The sequence below is a fragment of the Terrapene carolina genome, unplaced genomic scaffold, assembly GCF_002925995.2.
Source record: "Terrapene carolina triunguis isolate 2854851 unplaced genomic scaffold, T_m_triunguis-2.0 Scaffold85, whole genome shotgun sequence".
NCBI classification, from domain to species: Eukaryota; Metazoa; Chordata; order Testudines; family Emydidae; genus Terrapene; species Terrapene triunguis.
In genome coordinates this window covers 31,532,839-31,554,713 of record NW_020664436.1, presented here as the reverse complement: position 1 = coordinate 31,554,713, position 21,875 = coordinate 31,532,839, and the positions used below count along the sequence as shown (strand labels likewise).

Below are 21,875 nucleotides of genomic sequence, written 5' to 3'. Positions count from 1 at the left end.
ATGTTATCCATGTATTTCCTCTTTTATTCCTTGCTTCTTACAGATTTTTTGCTGCTGCTTTTTCTGAAGGTGTTTTTGAGGAGTTGATCTTTGCTTTTGCTTGTTCTCTTTCTTTCACAGAGTTCCATGTATCCTTACTTATCCAGACTTTAGGTTTGCCTGTCTGGAAACCAGATAGTTATTGTAGCATCTATGATAGTACCATTCAGAAAAGACCATGCCATCTCAATGTTGACTTCTTGTAATGGATTGAAGTCTTGTAGCACTTGTTCTTCAGTTCAATTTGAAATTGCTGCCAAAATGTCTTGTCTGTTAGCCTTTTGCTGTCAGTTTTCTTGGTGCTTTTTGTGGTTTTGTTTTTCTAAAATTTGATCTTCAGTCTTGCCACACAAAAACTTTGGTCACTTCCCATTGTCATCTCATCTGTATGCTCTGATTTCCTGGAGAGATGATCTAAATTTCTTTTCATGGATGGTTGATCTGGTTCACGGTGACTGTCACGTTTTTGGGTAAACTACTCCTTTGTGGTCTTTTCTAGGAATGCCCATTCATGTCTCAGGCCTCTAGCCTTCATCTCTCTCTGGGTGGGGACCCATGTCTCTTCTCTTTCCAGACCGGAGTTTTAGGCTGCAGTTCGCTGTGATTCTCCTCGGCAAGCAGGTCTGACTGAGTCCAGTCCCAGTGCTGTGCTTTCTCTCCAAGGGCTATGAACAGTGTATGTCAAGTTACCACACAGCTCTCTCCAAAGCAAGCACATTTATTTAAAGACAAAAAAGCATACAGAGAAAACATATAAAAAACATGAATGTATACAGTTACTAAACATTCCGGAGGTCACCCATAAGTCCTATGTGATCCTGGCAGGTTAAGGTCCTTCCAAACCTTCATCAAAGGGCAACCTCTTGGACAAAAGTTCATGTCTGTTTTCTGGATCAGAAAGAAGACCCCAAGGCTGCTTAAAATTGGCCTTTGTATCCCAAAACCCTTTCCCTGCCAGCCTTGGGACTATTTGCATATTATCTGCATAGCTAGCTTTGGGGTTTTGCATTAATCACCCCCTAGTGATTCCAGATTTTTCAGGAAGCCCTCTACCTATCCACCCCCTGCTCTGGGTGAGCCAGGAACACACAAATACATATTAACCATATTGGTACAGGGGGCTATAAATATTCTATGGCTCATACCATCTGGCCCATCTCAATATAATGGCTTTTTGAGGTTTTCTTGCTTTCAGTGTAAAATACAATATGGTCCCAAAACACACTGCATGTGGTTGCTATATCTGTTACATTGACTCCATCTGGGGAATTCCAAGCTATTTTATAGATATTTTTCTTTGGGAGTAGTGTTGCACCAATTTTGAGCCCTGAGACCAGCCACAGTTCTTCCAGTCTTCTACTGTTTGGCTGTTAATTGGCTCCCAGTCTATAAGTGATTTTTCTGTTTTGGAAGTTATAATTAATGCTACTCCCTCTGAATGGTGATCATCTTACCTTCTGGAATGTTTAATGACTTTTATTTTCATTTTTGAATCCCTTTTTATGAGCCCCTGATCATTGACATTCTTTTACTCCAAGAATTTTGAGATAACATTCATCCATTTCTTTCAGCACCTGCACAGCTTTTGTTATTGCAGCCATTGTTGTTATATTCCAGAAACCTGCTTTCATAGTTTGTTTTACCTTTAATAAAGGACTTCTCACACTCTTGGTTTCCTGATTGCTTTCACCAAGACTTAGCATTTCTGCTGAAACAGAGTGATCACTTTGGCATGCTGGTTGCCTTGTTCTGTTTCTATAACTTAATGTTTTTACAAGGATAGGTTGTTGGCATATTGTTAAACCTTCAACCTGGAGGACCAGTGGACTGTTTTTCATCTTGTCCCTTCCTGTCTGGCTGGGTGACCCTACCAGAAGTTAAAACTCCTGTGGGCATAGTTCTTATGGTCATTGGAGCACACAAGCCTCCCCACCAATGTGCAGTCCCCAGGGAAGGAACAGAATGTGCTATTGACATTTAAATTGAATGTGCCAGTCCTTTTCCAGCTGCTTATTCTAACTGCAGAATATTCTAGCTCCAGATAAGCACTGAAACTAACAAATGAAGTTTCTCTGGCAGGAGGAATTCTGAAAAAACTAACGAGATTAATCCAAAATAGGATTGATGCATTCATTTAGAATACCAATAGCACATTTTGTTACAAATTCAAATAACTGGTTCTCGGTAGTGAGGGTGGTGATGAAGTAGGTTATCTATCTTCATTTACAAATCCTGATCCTGCTTATAAAATGTACAAAATAAAATTAATTTAAAATAAATTTGTTTGCTCTCACCACATTTCTAAATACATGTTGAAAATTAACTAAAAAGTGTTCATTCAATACTTTCTTCAATGTAATCAGTGGAAGTTGTGCCTCCCCACAATCCCAGCCCATCTTCCTACACTCCCCTTTGTGCTACCTTCTTTGGAGTCATCATGGCATCTACCTGTGTGGTGGACAGGAAGTGCAGAGACTCCATCTGCCTCCTTCCACTACCTGTGCTTGCACCCTGACCCTTGCAAAATAGGTTTTAACAATGAAGACATAATCTGCTCTATCTCCAACATCTCTCCCCCCTGAGAAATTGTTCTCCCGAACCTATAGTAGGATCTACTAACTACGGGTATTAAAAATGAATATGCCAAACCTATTTTATATTAATCTCTTTTACCCAGCTGTCCTCCCTGCTTGAGAAACGTAATCTGTTAGTTTTGGCTTTTTTTTCCCCCTGTTAAAATAAAGTGCATACAAACGGTGGTGTGACCTGACCAATGAGCTAGCCCCAGCGTTGAAAATTTCATCCCACAACCCCCTCCAGGACACTTTCATAAAGCCCATTTTACTCTGGGTTTGTTAGTATTTCATGAATTTTATCCTTTTTTATTAGAAAAGCTAAATAAAATTGTAGGGATTTTTGAGTGTTTTCTCAATATACATTTTTATAACATAAATACATTTATTGGTACAACAGGATTTTTACAAGAGATGAATTTTTAAAAACATTTTCATGCTGATTACTGATTTTGTAGAGTGGCTGCTTCTAGTGCCAGAATATATCATGTGTAAAATTAAAGAAATTAGTAGTGACATGTCTTTTTAAGTTTTTTTTTTTTTTTTTTTTTTTTTTAAAGAAAAGTTTTTCCTAGTAGTTTTCAGTAATTCCCAATGTGGTTTGTGAGGTTAGACATCACATTAGATAAGCAGAAAGCTAAGTTTTTAGATTTTAGCTTTTCAAGATGTTTCAGTTTCTTCTTAAAATAGAATGGTTTCTCTACTACATACCATGACTGTATATACAACTTTGCATATGCCATTTTTTAAAATACCCACATTATTTCCTTAACACTACAGGAAAAATAGTTTTTTATTTTTTGCCACTTGCTACCAATTAGAGTTGGCAAGATTTAATTCCAGTTTTTCTACACTTCTAAATTTTTAGTAATGTATAAGGAAGTGTTAGAAAATAAATAGATATATCTTTACAGTAAATATTTTATATGTGTTGTCAAATGTAGGAACTGCCGTACTGTATTAGGTCAGTAGTCCATCTGTCCTGGACATCATCTGCTTATAAAATAAACAAAATAAAGTTATTTTAAAATGAATCTGTTTGCTCCCACCACATTTCTAAATACATATTGAAACTTAATTTAAAAGTGTTATTCCAACTACTTTTCCAATGTAATCAGTAGATAATGTGCCCCCCCCACACACACATCCCTTTGTGGACTTTCTTTGAAGTCAGTGCAGAGCCCACTAGTGTGGTGGACAGGAGGTATAGAGGGCTAAATGATGAAAAGGATAGGTCACTGATAGCGCTATCTGGATTGCTCAGTGAACCAGGTATAAGCAAAGGATATGTATTTCCATATGGCCAAATGTAGTCATGTATCTAGGAATAAAGAGTGTAGGCCATACTTAAATGATGGGCGACTCTATCTTGGGAAGCCGTGACTTTGACAAGGACTGAAGGTCCAGGTGAATAAACAACTGAACATGAGTTCCCAGTGTGATGCTGTGACAAACACAGGTAATGCAATCCTTAGATATATAAATAGGGGAATATTGTGTAGGAGAAGGGAGGTTATATTACCATTATATTTGACACTGGTGCAGCTGCCACTGGAATACTATGTCGATTTCTGGTGTCCACAATTCAGGAAGGATGTTGATAAATTGCAGAGGGTTCAGAGAAGAGCCAAGAGAACGATTAAAGGATTGGAATATTTTACTCCAGGAGTTCAATGTGTTTAGCTTAATCAAGAGACGGTTAAGAGGTGACTTGATCACAGTCTATAAATACCTACAAGGGGAACAACATTTTGATAATGGGCTCTTCAATCTAGTGGAGAAAAGTATAAGAAAATCCAGTGGTTGTAAATTGAAACTAGACAAATTCAGACTAGAAGTAAGGCACAGCTTTTAATACTGAGGATAATTAATCATTAGAACAACTTACCAAGGGCTGTGGTATGTTCTCCATCATGGCAATTTTTAAATCAAAATTGGATGTTTTTTCTAAAAGATATGCTCTAGCTCAAACAGGAATTAATTCAGGAAAGTCCTGAGGCATGTGTTATGCAGGAGTCAGACTAGATGATCACAGTGGTCCCTTCTGTCCTGATAACATAGGAATCTGTGAATCCTGGTAGCTCCTCTCTCACAGTAGTCAGAGCCTGAGGCTGTAGAGAAAGGACAGAAGCTACAGAGGTGTTCAGATACCAAGGTGAGGAATACCGTATAAATGCCTACATAAATAAGTGTAAAATCACCATAATGGGCAATTAGGTAATTGCATGTTAATGACCGTGATCACCAACTCTTGTTGTGTTATCACAAATCTCAGAATATTACATTTTATTGTAAAAGCTTTTCATGATTTTCTGCAGCAAACTTGTGAACTTTCTTCTTTATTGAAAACAGTCACCATCTCGTATTACTTTCAGTGAACAAGAACAAGTGCACCTTCTGTAAAGATGGTTGCCATTTTTCTACCACCTTTACATGTGGATGTGAATTGACTTCTTGTAAAGATGACCACTGCCTCCTGTTATCTTCAGTGGGTAGAAGCTAAGCTGCTCTCAGTGAAAATGATTGCTTGTCTATTATCCACATGTGGCCTTAGCACAGGGGCGGGCAAACTTTTTGGCTTGAGGGCCGCATCAGGTTTCCAAAATTGTATGGAGGGCCGGTTAGGGGAGGCTGTGCCTCCCCAAAAAGCCAGGCATGGCCTGGCCCCCGCCCCCTATCTGACCCACCCTGCTTCTCGCCCCCTGACAGCCACCCCGGGACTCCTGCCCCATCCACCCCCACTGCTCCCTATCCCCTAACCGACCCCAGAACCCCTGCCCCTGACTGCCCCCCACTGCATCATCAAACCCCTCCTCTCATTCCTGACTGCCCCCCCAGGACCCCTGTCCCATCCACCCCCACTGCTCCCTGTCCCTTGACCGCCCCCAGAACCCCTGCCCCTGACTGCCCCCCACCATGCCATCAAACCCTTCCTCTCATTCCTGACTGCCCCCGCAGGACCCCTGCCCCATCCAACCACCCCTTCTCCTGTCCCCTGACCGCCCCCGTAACCCCTGCCCCTTACTTCCCCCTGCTGCCCCATCCAACCCCCCCTCCTTCCTGACTGCCCCCCCCGGGACCCCTGCCCCCATTCAACCCCCCCTGTTCCACGCCCTCTGACCACTCCGCCCCCTATCCATACCCCCATCCCCTGACCACCACCCCCAAACTCCCCTGCCCTCTATCCAACCCCCCCTCCCCCGCTCCCTTCTCCCTTACCACACTGCCTGGAGCATCGGTGGCTGGCGGCCCTACAGCTGTGCCACCACACAGCGCAGAGCACCGGGTCAGGCCGCGGCTCTGCAGCTGCACTGTCCCAGAAGCTTGCAGCCCCGCAGCCCAGAGCATTGCGCTGGCGGCGTGGTGAGCTGAGGCTGTGGGGGAGGGGGAACAGCAGGGGAGGGGCCAGGGGTTAGCCTCCCGGGCCAGGAGCTCAGGGGCCGGGCAGGAGGATCCCATGGGCCAGATGTGGCCCACAGGCCATAGTTTGCTCACCTCTGCCCTAGCAGGAGATAGGGAATGAACAGGGAAATGTGTGCAGGATGTGTAGTAATTCTATAACTATTGTTTCAGCTGATTTGCCTGATACTAAAGTAAGTCTTAATGGTTTGTAATTCCCAGGCTCACTAATGCCTCATTCATAAATAGGTACAAGACTAGCAACCCTCCAGTTATCAACAGGGCCCCCTTTAGTCCCATTTCAATGGGATTACTCACATAGTTATATTTAAGCCCAGGCTTAAGTTCTTAGCTGAATAGGGACCAGAGTGCTCTACATTTTGCAGGATCAAGTCCATAAACCCTCTGTCTTAATGTAAATGAAGTTGCCCCTGAATTTCCAGTCCGCCACTACAGAGTCCAGGGAGCTTGCCACAATATACAAGGCTTTGATTACAAATCTATTTCAACACCACTTCTTTTGGCAATTCACTGTCTACATATTTAATTTTTGGATGGAATAGGAAGGTAATTTTTAAAAAATAATCATGGTTTTCAAGATAAAAAAGAATCACCTTTTTGTTGTGGAAAGTGTTTAATTGAAATTCAGCTACCTCTAAATGTGGGGGTCACAGCACACCAAAGATCTGCTCCTGCAGGAGTGAATGGAACTTTGCCTTTGACTTCAAAGCGAGCAAGAACAGGTCCTGAATTGTCATGTTTATTAAGTACCTTGCCAAATACATTAGTCCTAATGGTCTACTTGAACAATATTTGGTAAGGGGGCATTAACCTTTATATTTTGTACAATTACTTTTTTGAGAGATATGTGTATATATATAAAAAAATGCAATTGCAATTAAGAAGCAATTATTTTAATTTCCCATCATGATGGGAAAGAGTGGGGGTTATGTAGGTGGACTAATAGTGACATCTTGCTTTCAGATCTATCATTCTTCTTCTTCTCTTTGGTTTTTGATGCCTGTCACAAGGTGATTGGATCCATGTGATGTTGCTAGGTGACCTGAAGAACTCTAAAGTTTCCAGTGGAAAGATTTCTGAAAACCCAGTTTGTCTTGATTTATTTACAAAAATATGCTAAATTGAATTAATTATTAAAATACTAAACCATTACCGGATGTGTTAAAACCCCACTCCTTTTCGTAGCTAGAGGTTTCACAACAGTTTGATATCCCCTTTTTGGTGGATAATGAAGTTTCCCTAATAGCCCTATATCCAGGTACTGGCTTAGCATCTGATGGGTGAGCAGGCAGGTGGGGGTATAAACAGTTTGTGTTTGTTTACTTGATAGGGTCTAGAATTTGTATGTAAAACAGGTAATCTGCTATCCCTGTCCCTTCTCCTTCAGCCAGTTTTCACTGTTCACCATCTCCCAAACACAGCAGATTCCCATTGACTATGATCACATTACAATGCACCAGGCTATCCTGAGGATTCTGGGGGGAGGGTTGTTGGCAAAGTGTTTGATTAATTGGGAGACTTTGCAAATTTTGTTTACTCATTTTATATTAAAAGTGTTGGTGGGAAGGGAAAAGAGAATTCTTTGAGTATTTAAATTGGGAAGAAACCAAGAGGGTTTTATAGAAAATCCTCTAAAAACTCACTTGGCCCTCCAGCCATTGGAGATTTTTATGTGCATTCTGAGGAATTTTAGTGTGTGTATATATATACACCTCTACCCCGATATAACGCAACACGATATAACACGAATTCGGATATAACGCGGTCAGGGCCGGCTCTGGCTTTTTTGCCGCCCCAGGCAAAAAAGCCTCCGGCCGGCCGGAGCCGGGGGGGCGGGCGGCCGGAGCCCCGGCGGGGGCTCCGCTCTCCCCCCGGCGGCCGGGGGGAGGGTGCCGGGGGGGAGGGCAGCCGGAGCCCTGGGAGGAGGGCGGCGAGCCCCGGCGGGGGCTCGGCTCTCCCCCCGGCGGCCAGAGCACCGGGGGCAGGGCGGCGAGCTCCGGCAGGGGCTCGGCTCTCCCCCCCCGGCGGCCAGAGCGCCGGGGGCAGGGCGGCGAGCCCGGCTGTGGCCCCGCTCTCCCCGGCCGCCGGAGCGCCGCGCCGCCCCCCCTCCAGGTGCCGCCCCAAGCACCAGCTTGGGTGCCTGGTGCCTGGAGCCGGCCCTGAACGCGGTAAAGCAGCGCTCCGGGGAGGGCGGGGCTGCGCGCTCCGGCGGATCAAAGCAAATTCAATATAACGCGGTTTCACCTATAATGTGGTAAGATTTTTTGGCTCTCGAGGACAGCATATATATATGCTATATTTCATAATCATTCATTGCTTACTCATCACAATATCTTATAATTATCTGTCTTTCTACTTGTTATTAGGCAGGCAAGTATTTTTGTCCCTCTTTTACAGATGAGGAAACGAAGGCAGAAATGTTAAGAGACTTGACCAAGACCACAGAAGGAGTTTGTGAGAACTGGGATTAGGCTATAGTAATCACCTGTTCTCAGTCCCAGGATTAATCCTTTAAACAATGATACCTCTGGCTCTTACCTTTTAGCTCTTCAACTGAATCAACTGTCTGTAGCTGAGCAGACTACTGGGAAAGAGCCTGCAGAAGGCAAGTGCTATCACTGGAAGCCTTGGCATCACTGCCATTCTCTGCACCCCTCCCCCTCTGCTTCCGACAGTCTAACTGATCTGGAGCCCTTCCAAAGTTGAAGGACCCAGGCCATGCTTTACACTGATGCCAAAAGCCAGCCTTGGACAGCTGAAGAGAGACTAAAGATACCATGATCTTCAGGAACAATGAATGGGAAAATGTTCAACTCTAGGAAGTAGTTTTCATTGCTTAATATTAGCTTACTTTTCCCTCCTTTATATTTTTTAGATTCCAGAAATTGGGGTGGAGGGGGCGGGGTGGCAGTAGCATGGCAGCAGACTTTTGAATCTCATAGACTCGTAGATTTTAAGGTCAGAAGGGACCATTGTGATCATCTAGTTTGACCTCCTGCATGTTGCAGGCCATAGAACCTCCCCCACCCACTCCTGAAATAGACCCCTGGTCCTCTGGCTGAGTTACTGAAGTCCTCAAATCATGGTATAAAGACTTCAAGTTACAGAGAATTCACCATTTACACTAGTTTAAAACTGCAAGTGACCCTTCGCTCATGCTGAAGAGGAAGGCGAAACACCCCAGAGTCTCTGCCAATCTGACCCAGGGAAAACTCCTTTTCAACCCCAAATATAGTGATCAGTTAGACCCTGAGCATGTGGGAAAGACCCACTAGGCAGATCCTTGGAAAGAATTCTCCGTAGTAACTCAGAACTCTCCTAATTTAGGGTCCCATCTCCAGCCATTGGGGATTTTTGCTTCTGGCAGTTGCCGATGGGCCATATGCCATTGTAGACAGTCCCATCATACCATCCCTGCCATAAACTTATCAAGCTCAGTCTTGAAGCCAGTTAGGTTTTTTGCCCCCATTGCTTCCCTTGGAAGGCTGTTCCAGAACTTCATTCCTTCGATGGTTAGAAACCTTTGCCTAATTTCAAGACTAAACTTGTTGATGGCCAGTTTATATCCATATGTTCTTGTGTCCACAAGTTGGCGCTTAACTTAAATAACTCCTCTCCCTCCCTTGTATTTTGTGTCAAGGCTAGTAATAAAACTGTTAAATAAGAGTGGTCCCAAGACTGATCCCTGAGGAACTCCACTAATGCCTAACTGATAGCTTTCAAAATGTTATTGTAAATGGGGACTCATCATCGAGCTGGTGTGTTTTTAGGGGGCGTCAGTTGTATTAATTCTGATGGAATATATGGTATAAATTTGTGGGCCCAATTATTACAATAGCTCCCTCTGGGATCAGTTCTTGGCCTTATACTATTTTAACATTTTTATCAATGACCTGGAAAAAACATAGAATCATTTCTGATCAAGTTTGCAGATGACACAAAGATTGGGAGAATGATAAATAATGAGGACAGGTCATTGTTTCAGAGTGATCTGCGTTGCTTTCTAAACAGGGTGCTAACAAAAAATATGTGTTTTAATATGGCCAAACGTAAAGTGATACATCTAGTAACAAAGAATGTAGGCCATACTTACAGGATAGAGGACTCTATACTGCAAAGAATTGACTCTGAAAAAGACTTTCGGGTATGGTGGATTATCAGATGAACATAAGCCTCTAGTGCAAAGCTGTGACAAATATAGCTAATACAGTCCTTGAATGTATAAACACAGGAATATGTTGTAAGAGTAGAGAGGTTATATTACCTTTGTATTTAGCACTGTGCAACCGCTGTTGGAATACCATGTCCAGTTCTGGTGTCCACAACTCAAGAAGCATGTTGATAAATTGCAGAGGGTTCAGAAAAGAGCCATGAGAATGATTAAAAGATTGGAAAATATGACTCCAGGAGCTCATTGTGTTTAGCTTAACCAAGAGAAGGTTAAGAGGTGACTTGATCACAGCCCGTAAGAACCTACATGGGGGGAAAAACTGACAATGGGTTTTTCAACCTTGTAGGCAAAGGTACAGAAAGATCCAGCAGCTGGAAGTTGAAGCTAGCCATGTTCAGACTAGAAATAAGGTATACTTTTTTAGTAGTGTGTTTTACTAAACCATTGGAACAACTTACCAAGGGTTGTGGTGGATTCTCTATCACTGGTAATTTTAAAATAAAAATTGGATGTTTTTTTCTAAAAGATATGCTCTAATTCAAACAGAAATTAGTTCAGGGAAGTCCTCTGACCTGTGCTATACATAGAATTGGAATAATTATATTTTTATCAGTAAACATTGGTAAATATTGATTTTATTGAACACATGAAAAAATATTTCCATCGATAAATAAAATTTACAGTTAGGCAAAGTGAAAAAAAATGCTGCTTGAGGATATATTTGAATTTAATTTAAGGATATTTACTTCATATATTTTGACATGTTATGTTGACAATTTGTGTTTTAACACTTTTACATTTTTAACTTTTTAAATCTCAGTGCATATTGTCATTAAATTATCATTGTCTGACACCCTCCCCCCATAATTTCAGAGGTGTGAAAATTTAAATTGATAAAAATAGAAAATAATGCTTAAAAATAAACATTGATATAATCTGTCAAAATTATAAAAAAATAAATTTTATTCTGACAAGCCTAGTTATATCGGACATCAGACTAGGTGATCACTAAAAAGCAACAGAGAGTCCTGTGGCACCTTTAAGACTAACAGATGTGTTGGAGCATAAGCTTTCGTGGGTGAATACCCACTTCGTCAGACGCATGTGAAGTGGGTATTCACCCACGAAAGCTTATGCTCCAACATATCTGTTAGTCTTAAAGGTGCCACAGGACTCTCTGTTGCTTTTTACAGATCCAGACTAACACGGTTACCCCTCTGATAGGTGATCACTGTGTTCCCTTCTGGCCTTGGAATCTCTTAATATATCATTTTATTATTATTTAATATTTGTATTGCAGTAGTGCCTAAAGGTCCCGATTAGAATTGGTGCCCCAGTGTGCTAGTCACTGTACACATATATAACAGTAAGATGAGCCTTGCCCCAGAGAGTGAGAGTATGTGTTGAGAGACAACAGGTGAATGGAACATAGTGATGATGATTAGTGTAATAAGGAGCAGCCACAATATATCAGATGCCTAGCTGTTCTCATATGCCTTTCTACTTGTATAAATTAGAATTGCTATTCTTAATGATTTATCTTGACATACTGGAAAGTTTTATGCTATTTTACTGGAACATATTTTTTTAAATGTTTGAGTTATTCGTAGTTAATACAATTTGGCAAGAAGTATAGCTGGGAAAGAGTAAAGAGTCTGAAGTTTTTTCTAATGCCTTGTGATGGATGAGTTGGAAGTGTTGAGGGTTGCTTTATTTTATTTTTGAATGACTGACTTTTTCTATTTCCATGATGAAATAATTGGCAAGACTTAGTGCCAGAGATGGATGTGACTATGCCTGATGTGGATCGTTGAGAGTGGCATTGCCTCTTTATGTTTTATTTCCTTTTTAGAGCATTGGTCTGTAGTTCAACTGTGACATGTCATATTGAGTTGCATCATGTGGCGTCATGCTGAATTATTAAATACATAATCTGACATAGTGCAGTTTGACCTACATAACTTGATTGTACTTGACATGACACATCAGGTCAGAAGGAACTAGTGTAGGCTAGACGATTGGAGACAAAGACTGTTCCTTGAAGGAGTCACACTGGTGATGGGACAACTTTAACACAATGGCTATAACCTTTTTCTTTCTCTTCCCCTCTTTGATTTGTTTTGCAGCATCACTACAATCCGCTTTAGTTAGGAAATGCACATGATAAGATTAATAAATCAATGTCTACAAAACTGAGGCTAAAGAGAATCTGATAGGATGAAATAACTAAATATTGGCCTAGGTCCCTAGGTAGTTAGCCCAGTGAAGGCATTTCTCACCTATTCTTAAAGCACACTGAAGGGAGTTTTAGATTAGAGAAAAAAATCCAGCTTCAATTAAGAAATGGATAGTTACAGTGAAGTTCATAGTGTACTGGAAAAGCTTGTTGCAACTAACAGTGTATAGCACTAGTCAGAAAGCACAGTAGTAATGCTGGATAGATGAACTTCTCAGCAGGATCTCTGCAGGCTCAATATATAGTGACAGTGGAGGAGATTATGGCAGTAGTAAGCCATTGGCTTTTCTTGAGTATCTCCTATGCATCTCTGCTTTATACAGTATTTTGGTTTGAGGGGAATAGGTGACCTTTATACACAAGAGGTAAATATACCAATCCATAAGTATTTATGGACAGAAAGGCCGTACTTTCTGTGTAGTCTTAGGTTACTGGTACTGCAGCCTGACATATATCTTCTTGCCCTTCCATTCCAAGAGAATAACTTTGTAAAGCATGAGTAAATAGATTTTTGTGCCTGTATTCATAAATTTTCATGACAATTTTGTAAGACTGTCGAAAGGCTTATATCCTCTAGAAAGACATAGGGATTTTTGTTTTGTGAATAACAGCTGCAACATTCTTTGAGTTCTTTGGCTATACGTGCACATCATCACTATCTTGCTTGTCACTCAGGCCTGGAACCTGGGCATCATTTTTGACTCAGACCTCTCTCTAAGTCCTCACATATGGGTTATAGCTAAATCTTGCAGATTCTTTCTTCAGAACATCTCTAACATATGGCCTTCCTGTCCACCCACACAGCTAAAACTATTGTCCAGGTTCTTATAAATGTACATCTCAATTATTGCAGCATCCTTATGTCTGGTCTTTTCTCTGGTCTCTTGGTCCCTTCACTTTTACATCAAACATAAGCTGCTTGTCTTCACTTTCAAGGCCCTTCATAACTTATTCCCACTCACAAAGGGGGTACCGTAGTCTCAGTTCCTGTCTTGAGTAAATGACTGCAAGTGCCAAGAGGGAAATGAGGCCATGTACCTGTAGAGCGACAAACGGACGATTTTAAGGAAGGCACCAGTTCTTCAAGTGCTTGCTCATGTCGATTCCATTCTAGGTGAGCGCATGCCCATGTGTGCGGTCGTCGGAGATTTTTGCCTTAGCAGTATCTGTAGGGTCGGCTGTGGTGCCCACTTAAGTGCCGAGCTCATTAGTTGGCATGTCAGGCGCCGCCGGCCCTACGCCCCCTCATTTCCTTCTTACCACCTGTGGTAATTAGTCGGAGTGCCTTTCCTTGCATAGGTTTTGTCTCTTCTGACTTCGAGTCTTAGTGTCTTTTAAATAGTTTTTTCATAGTAGTTAGTGCTAAGTAGTTGTTAAGTGTAGTTAGAAGTAAGAGTCCCATCGGGGACGTTGTCCCAGGTGGGACATGCCCTGGTCTCCGGGGTCTAAGCCCTGCTCGGACTCCAAGAGGCCTATGCCTGTTTGTGACCCCCACAGCAGTTGCCTCAAGTGCTTGGGGGAATCACATGTGAAGGACAAGTGGTCGCATCTGTAAAAATTTTCGCCCCCGGACCCAGAAATTGTGTGATATCTGTTTGAGGGCTCTCCTCATGGAGTCTGCCCTCTGACCGGCTTCCGAGCCATCCCGGCCAGACTCTACCCCTAGTACCTCGGCTTTGGTGTGGTGCACCCCTGGCACCGGGCTCCGCCTGGTACCACTCTCCATTGCCAGTGCCCAGAAAGAAGACAAAGAAACACGGCTCCCCAGCACCAGGCAAGGAAGGACATGGGGTATTGGGCAAGGACCCAGTTTGGGCCGCCGGCCCCCACCAGAGCAACATGGACATGCCTCCCCTGTTGGGGCCCTTAGCCCCCCAAAGGATCCACCGCCAACTCCCAGGAGCCGTAGGGGACCCAGACTTGTGGCAGGATTGACACCTTCCCAGGCTCTCCCGGCACCTAGAGAGCAGAGGCCAGCGCTATCGGCACAGCGTGTGCCGAAGGAAGCGGCAAAGGCTCCTTATGAGGGCAAACCAGCTGCCAAGACCCCCTAGAGGGCAGTTGAGCACTGCCAATCTCCTGAGCCGAGGCAGCGCTTTCTGACTGCGCTGCATATCTCCAGTTTCGCAGCCATGATCCTCAGGAGCTCGCCCTAGATCACCGGTACTGCGTTCGCGGTCTCCACCCTGTCGACGTGGGTCACCTAGGAGGAGGCGCCGGTCTCCGTATTACCGGCACCATTCGCCCTCCCACCGGTTGTCTTCTCAGTGCAAGTCCCTGTGACATTCTATACCTTGGGGGAGCATCCTGTAACCCTCATATTTCTCATTTATATATAATTGTGATATTGAGTATAAAGCAGGCCGTGTGAGGTATCAGGGGAAAGGTTATGATCTGCTGAACATCATTTTTCTGCCTAAATATGTATACCATTAAGTTATGAGAATGTGTTATATGGGTGTCACAAAAATATGCAGTGCGTTTGGGAGATGCCCAGATATTAGCTCTGCAGAGACAATGATAAGGGAGGCAACCAACACGCGGGTGGGTGGTGAACAGACATAACCAGCCATTGTCCAGCAAGGGAGCTACAATACAATGACTCACCTGCATAAGGCCATACGAGGGGAATTGCTCAACCTTGCCTGGGGACTCAGCAATGTCCACCAGACATACCTGGACTTGTGTTCTCCAAGCACATGGGACTGAGGGTATAAAACAGAACACAGGGTCCAAATGCTGGGCCTTTCTCATGCTCCCATGTATGCTGCAAGCAATAAAGATACTCAGAAGACTGAAGACTCTCACAGAGGAGACTGGCCCACGTTTAGGGGACAAACCTGTATATTAAGGACTGCAATATCCAGTGGGGTAAGAAAAACTGCTTAATCTAGATGTTGCCCCCTCTAATAGGATTGAGAGTTTAGACTGCATGCTTATATTTTCTTTTCTTTTGGTAACTAACTCTGACTTTTTGCCTATCCCTTATAATCACTTAAAATCTATCTTTTGTAGTCAATACATTTGTTTTACTGTTTATCTTTACCAGTGAGTTTATATGAAGTGTGTGGCAAATCTACTCAGGTTTGCAAAGTCTCGTGTATATCCACTTTCCATTGATGAAGTGGTGAACCAATTAGTAAATTTGTATTTTTCATCTTGAGCAGTGCAAGATGGTATGTTCCTGAGGTACAAGGCTGGGAGCTGGAGGGATTTGGCCAGTGCCTTTCTCTGTGCGATTCATGAGTGGCTCTGGGAGCATTAATGCAAGTTAGCTGGGTGTGGGGATCCACATACTGTTGTGCTGAGTGATCACAGCACCTGGAGGGGTTTGCTGCTTGCCACTAGCAAAGCATTGTGAGAGACAACCCAGGCTGGAGAGTTAAGGGGGCACAGCGGTCCCACAATCCCAGGCTGCACCCCAGGGATCCCGTCACAGTCCCCGTCACCTGCTCCGTGGGAACAATCTCTGTTGTGATACCGGTCCTCCTGATCCCGGCACCAGTCCTCCTATTCAAAGTGCCAGTGTCCAGCGGCGATGGTCAGCTGACAAATGCAGGCATCGATGGCTCCTGTATGGTCACCAGAAGGGGATTCCTCTGGCATGGAAGGGCAGTTTAGCCCCTTGCCAAGGCATCACTGGCGTGATTGGGCATCGCAGGCTGCGTCGACTTCTACGGCACTGCCTTGGCAGCACAGCCAGTGGCCAGTGCAGTGGCCCTATTGGAGTGCATGGAGTGATGCCGATGCCCCCTTCGCACCACTTCTTGGCCACTGCCTCGGAGTAATGGTTAATGGCACCAGCGGCACCAGGCTCGGTGTGGGAAACGCACTCGGACGTTGGGGTAAAGGAGTCAGTGCCCACCCCAAAACCCCCTTCCCTCACGGGAGATGATGCCCCAGGGTCTCCCGCAGCGGTTCAATTGTTGTCCTCATCCCCAGACGAGGTGGCAGTGGGAGCCTCGAGGGCCAGCCTTCCGGACGATTTTAAAGAACACCAGGCCCTGCTTTGATGGGGTGCCAAGAACTTGGGTTTAGTGGAGGAGATGGCCGAGCATGCGGACACCTTGTTAAATGTGCTCTTAGCCTCTACCCCTCCTCGTGTTGCACTACCAGTGCATGATGAAGTCCTGAAAATTGCCAAGGCCCTCTGGCAAACCCCGTCATCCATCCCTCCCACCTCCAAAAAGGCCGAAAAGAAGTACTGCATCCTGGCCAGAGGGTTCAAGTACCTATATACCCACCCATGTCCAGGCTCACTGGTCGTCTCTGTGGCCAATGAAAAGGACAAGCAGGGGCACACCAGTTCAACCCCCAAGAATAAAGAAGCCAAAAGACTGGACCTTTTCAGGAGGAAAATTTATTCGACAGCCAGCCTGCAGTTCTAGGTGGCAAACCACCAGGCTCTCTTGGGCAGGTACAATTTTAACTTATGGGACTCCCTCATAAGTTCAAGGAGTCCCTCTCCCAGGATTTGGACAGGAATTCAGCACCCTGGTGGAGGAGGGTACCGCGGCAGCAAGGTGATCTCTTCAAATGGTGTGGGATGCAGCTGACTCAGTGGCTAGGTTGGTCGCATCAGCGGTGGTCATGAGCACAGCTCCTGGCTTCAGACTGCTAGCCTGCCCCAAGAAATGCAGTCCTCAATCCAGGACCTCCCATTTGATGGGAATGGATTCTTTGCAGAGCAGATGGACGCGAGGCTGCATGGTTGAAGGACACTCGGGCCACCCTTCGCTCACTGGGTATGCATACGCCACAGCCTGCAAGGAAGCAGTACCGGTCGCCCCTGCTGCCAAGGCCTTGGCAGCCTCGACAGGGGTCTCAAGGAGAAGGGATAGAGACAGGAGCTTTAGTTGTCGCCATCCTTCCTTCTCCTGTTTACCCGCACAGCCCATCAAAGCATCCAGGGGGCCAGAAGTGCTCATTTTCAGGGTGTGCTTGACGCCCCTGTCATCTCCCTGGATCCACCTGGTTCTTTCCTCCACCGTCTCCGTCCCTACCATTCGCCCTGGTTGCAGGTCACCTCAGACTGCTGGGTACTAAAGATTGTATCTTGAGGCTATACCCTGAAATTCTCGGCCGTCTCTGCCTCCCACCCCACCTCTTCCCCGTCCTTTTTCAGGGACCCTTCTCATGAGCAACTCCTCATTCAGGAAGTCAAGCACCTACTGTGCCTGGCAGAGGTGGAGGAGGTCCCTTGGGACATGGAGGGAAAGGGGTTCTACTCCCACTACTCTTGCTACTCTCTGAAATCCCCTGTGTCCCAGCACTCCTGTACAGGAACCAGGTAGAGTGGTGCTCTGTTGGGACTGGATAGCAGGGGGTGTTACTGTTGCACAGGTGGTGGTCCCCAGCCCTGAAGTGGCTTGAGGAGTATAACCACTTACCAGTAAACACTGCTCCATTTTGGATGAGTTGTAAAGAACACTGGTGAATGTTCTGCCATTCCAGTTCCCTGAGCTATCCTGTCTACATCTGCCATGTGAAGGTGGAATGGCTCATTGAACCCCACTCTGCTAGTATAACACCACTTCCCACACATACCCCATGCTCAGTTTGAGTATAAAGAATCAGAATGTAGCCCTTTGGTTTCCTAACCAATTTTCTCCATCGTTCAAGATGAGAATACAGTACCATAATAATCTGCAATTAAGATTGCAAAGAATTTTTCAGGTGAAACAATCCATGGAAAAAACCCAGCACCTTAACTGGTAGTCAGATGACTTCTGATACCAATAACTTTGTAACTGCTAAATATTTTTTAAATATTCTGGAAGATTTATGTAAATAAAAGCTGGTAAATCCACTCACCATCAAGAACCCATCTAATAAGAACTGATTAGCCTCCAGGAAGAGTGATATTCCAGACTTTTCTGCCTTTCTAGTCAGCATCTAAATATATGAATCAAAGAACATGAAAATCTGTTTTAAACCTTTCAAATAATATCTTACAAACTTACCAAATATATTCTGTGCTATTAGTTGTTCATAAGATTTATTATGGAAACAATAGAATGATCTCAGCCAATCATAGTTTTAGGAAGTCTAAAAACTAAGGCTCTTACTAATAATACTAACCCTTTCTAAGACTACATGTGTGTGATCATGTCATTCATTTTCCATACCAGCATTTCAACGGTTATTCACTTTTTATGACTGAGAAAACATGTATTTGCACATACAATTGAGTAACAGTCAGCTGTTCCCATATATATTTACCTAGTTTGAATCAACACCACCAGTTTGCCCTTGCAAAATATACAATTTTTTGTTTTCTTTTATAAGTCCAATGGTGTGTATACATCTTGTTTCCCTCCTTAGAAAAGTTATCCCTGTAGTTCTGTCCTCAAATAATTAATCCTTGTTTAAATCTGCCCTCAAATAATAATCTGTCTAGCTCATGTTATTAATGTGCTGTCATTGAAAAGTCCAAGAAAATAACAGTACAAATGGTTTTAAACACCCATGAAGCAAGGAAAAATTGTGGATTTTTTCCCCTTTTTTGTTTAATGGCTTGTATCTTTTATCTTGTCACATAGCAGGAATAACATTCAGTAGCATAGAACTGCATTAAAGGACTTTTGCAATTACCAGACTCTTCAACTTATCTTTGGCATTTAACGAACCTCAAAAGCTGTTTATTGCTTCGTATACTTTGCCATTGTGAATATTAGCCTTTAATTAACTGGAAGCGATCAATTACTCTCTGATCTTAGTCTTTCTAACTACAGTATTGCAGTGAAGTATTTTTCTCAAGTTGTAAAAGGGAGGGTTTTTTTGTTAAAAACGTAATGGAAAACTTTCATAATACCTTTGTCACTAGGTATAACAATGGAATCCATAACATGTAGGGACAACCTTTGACAAGGTCCCTCACCAAAGGCTCTTATGCAAAGTAAGCTGCCACGGGATAAGAGGGAAGGTGCTCTCATGGACTGGTAACTGGTTAAAAGATAGGAAACAAAGGGTAGGTATAAATGGTCAGTTTTCAGAATGGAGAGAGGTAAATAGTGGTGTCCACCAGGGGTCTGTTCTGGGACCAGTCCTATTCAACATATTCATAAATGATCTGGAAAAAGGGGTAAACAGTGAGGTGGCAAAATTTGCAAATGATACAAAATTACTCAAGATAGTTAAGACCCAGGCAGACTGCGAAGAGCTACAAAAGGATCTCTCAAAACTGGGTGACTGGGCAACAAAATGGCAGATGAAATTTAATGTTGTATATTTTTTAATATTTAGAGATTATGCGGTATTGTTTAGTTTACTCCAGTGTCCCAATCACAACATTTGCCCCCACTTAAAGGTTGAGAACTCATATACCTGGAAGGTTCTGAGAAAGATAATTTGAACATTTTTGTGTTTTAAATGAATAGGGACATACTGTATGCATTTATGAGACATTGGGTTGCTTTAAATAAACAGAATCAAATCTTTCATCAGCACTACATAAATAAGTAATTGTCCTCTTAGACCTGGTTGGAAAATGCCAATTTTTGGGTAGGAAATTTAAAAAAAAATTAAGTTTCCAACAAAAATGTTGTGGTTTTTAAGTCATCTTCTTCTCTTTGTTGTTTTATCAATTTCATATCAACAGCTTCCCCTTGATGGTGCTCATTTGGTGCTTTAGGCAGAGGAGCCTGAACAGCATCATTGTGACATCAGGGGAAACTCCACCAAACTTCACTCTCTCCCTTCAGTAACCCTAACCCTAACCTTAAACCCTAACTCTACTGCCTTTCTTGACCATCTCTCCCCTTGACAGACCCATTTGGTACTGCAGGCAAAGGATTCTGCATCAAATGAGCACTGTTTATATGAACAAAAATAGTTTTGACTGGACAAAAGTAAATGATCTTGTCTGTGCCAGGGATAGTGTGAGGGGAGTTACTGTGCAAATTTCCAGCCTCATTCCTACTCAGCCAATATAGCTCCTGATCTGAAGCAATCCTGGCTATTCCAGTCCAGACCCTTGCACACCCACTGCTCTGTAAAAGCACCACAGTCCTCCATTTGCTGAGACCTCACTTTGCTCAGCCAATAAAACCTATCCTACAAGAAGAAAAAATATTAGGCAAAGGATATTTGCCTGACCCTGTCTTCTTTCAGAAGAATCCCCTATAAAGGAAGAATCGTGGAAGTGGGAAAGTTAGGCCTTATCTACACAGGGGAAATTGATTGCATATCTATTTCGGAATAACTGTTCCAGTATAATTGAGCTATTTTGGAATAACTCTCCTGGATGGACACTATTCCGGAATAAAATTGCCTATTTATTTATTTATTTATTTATGTATATTATCATAGTGCCTCAGAGCCCTAGTTATGGACCAGGACCCCATTGTGCTAGGCACTATACAAACACAGAACAAAAAGATGGTCCCTGCCCCAAAGTGCTTATAATCTAAATATCAGATGAAACATCAGACATATACAGACACATATATGGGGGAGTACAAGGAAACAATCAGACAGTATTGGTCATCATGATAAATAGTGGTAGCAGCACACGCATGGCTTAATGGTTGTCAAGTTTATTGTAAGGCATCGAGGAAAAGGAGAGTTTTAAGGAGGAATTTGAAAAAAGGTAATAAGGTAGCTTTCTGGATACTTATGGAGAGCTCCTCTCAAGTGAAGGGCATCATGGGAGAAAGCGCAAAAGTGCTTGCCTGAAAATGTAACAAGTGGATGAGGAAGACTGGCCTCATTGGCTAACTCGAGGCAGTGGTTAACATCTCGATAGCGAATGAGAGATGATAGGCAGGGTGGGGATAGACCATGAAGGTCCTTGAATGTGAAGAAAAGTAGCTTATGTTTGGCATGATAGGGAGGAGCCAGTGGAAGGATGCAAAGAGAGGGCTAATATGGTCAAAGCAATGGGTTAGGAGAATGATATTTGTGGCAGCATTCTGAATGGATATGTGCAGGCCAAAGATTGATTTGTCAAGGCCAAGCAAAAGGTTGTTGGAATAATCAAGATACTGAAAGTGTGGATGACAGTTTTAGGTGTGTAGATAGATAGAAAAGACCATAATATATAAATGTTATTGAAAAAAAACTTCAATACTTAGATGGAACACAGATATGAGGAGTTAGAGAGAGGTCTGAATTAAGATGACACCTGGGTTACAGGCCTGAGAGACAGTCAGGACAGTGTTTAGAACTGGTCGGAAATTTTTCAACAAACCGTTGGGTTTTTTTGTCGAAACTGAAACTTTTCACTGAAGCATATTGGTTTCAACAGCAAAGTATCTCAAGTCCAGGATGGACTTCCTGGTCAAAGAGAGACAGACACCCCCCACCCATCTCAAAATAGCCAATATCCTAGTTGTTAAGGCATTCACCTTTGATGTGGGAGAGTAGGGACATGAACATAATTCTTCCACATCCCAGCTGAGTACCCTAGCCACCAGTTTATTCTAGTGTGTGTCTT

The 21,875-nt window shown here is 43.3% G+C and overlaps 1 protein-coding gene across 2 annotated transcripts in view; it reads left to right on the top strand.

Moving 5' to 3' along the window:
• The window catches only part of PACRG (parkin coregulated), a 469,474-nt gene that overhangs the window by 123,212 nt on the left and 324,387 nt on the right, over positions 1 to 21,875 (top strand). The window lies entirely within an intron of this gene.